Source organism: Fragaria vesca, unplaced genomic scaffold (genome assembly GCF_000184155.1).
Source record: "Fragaria vesca subsp. vesca unplaced genomic scaffold, FraVesHawaii_1.0 scf0510746, whole genome shotgun sequence".
Classification (NCBI taxonomy): domain Eukaryota; kingdom Viridiplantae; phylum Streptophyta; class Magnoliopsida; order Rosales; family Rosaceae; genus Fragaria; species Fragaria vesca.
Window position 1 is genome coordinate 1 of NW_004441218.1, and position 1,010 is coordinate 1,010.

The 1,010-nt window shown below is 40.0% G+C and overlaps 1 pseudogene across 1 annotated transcript; it reads right to left on the reverse strand.

The window, feature by feature from the left end:
* Positions 1-8: 8 nt before the first annotated feature.
* LOC101293739 lies at positions 9-1,004 on the reverse strand (annotated as a pseudogene; the record flags this gene model as incomplete). Its single annotated transcript, XR_185393.1, has 1 exon — positions 9-1,004. The product of XR_185393.1 is annotated as a DNA-directed RNA polymerase subunit beta-like (transcript).
* Between the last annotated feature and the right edge of the window lie 6 nt (positions 1,005-1,010).

Here is a 1,010-nt window from a genome sequence, read left to right on the forward strand (position 1 = left end):
GTATTTTTGTTGGAACGTTGGTATATAACTAATGGAATGTTTAGAGTATCCCCATTGCCCGATAAAATTATCTTGTCAGTATCGGTATAAATGATTTTTCCCTCATGTTCGGCTATAGCAGTAACCCCCGAATCTAAAGCCACTTGGCGTTCCAACCCAGTTCCAACAATGCACTTTTCAGACCGAGAGAGCGGAACTGCTTGACGTTGCATATTAGAACTCATTAAAGCTCGATTCGCATCATTATGCTCAATAAAAGGAATCAGGGAAGCTCCAATAGAAAAATATTGGAAGGGAAAAATACTTCGAAGATGAACCTGTTCCCATTCAACAGTCAGGAATTCTTGACGGTATCGAGCTGGAACAACCTGTTCTTCCTGAATACCTCGATTCAAGCCCAAAGAATTTCCTGCCGCTATCATATAGTATTCATCTTTACTTGGTGATAAATAGAGCATCCGTACTTTTTTTGATCTCTCAGAAATTTCATAAAACGGACTTTCTAGAGACCCCCAATAACCAATCTTCGCATGAATTGCTAAGGATCCAATAAGTCCAACATTGATTCCTTCAGACGTGTCAATAGGGCAAATGCGTCCGTAGTGACTGGGGTGAATATCTCGTATCCGAAAACTGCAGTTCGCCCTGTCAATCCTCCAGGGCCCAGATAACTCGATTTTCTCCCATGAACTATTTGGGTCAATGGATTAGTTCGATCCAAAACTTGAGATAATGGGTGTAATCCAAAAAAAGATTCATAAGTGGTTGTTAATGGAGTTGAAGTTACCAAATTCTGAGGAGTGGGTATCAATTTATGCTTAATTGCTCCGCATATAGTCCCTCTAACCATATTTTCTAAACGAACCAGGGACAATCCAAATTGGTCTTGTAAAAGATCTGCGACAGACCGAATACGTTTATTTTTCAAATGATTCATATCGTCAAGTGTACCCATTCCAAATTTCATTCCAATCAAATGATCCGCAGCTGCCAATATATCTCGCGGTAAC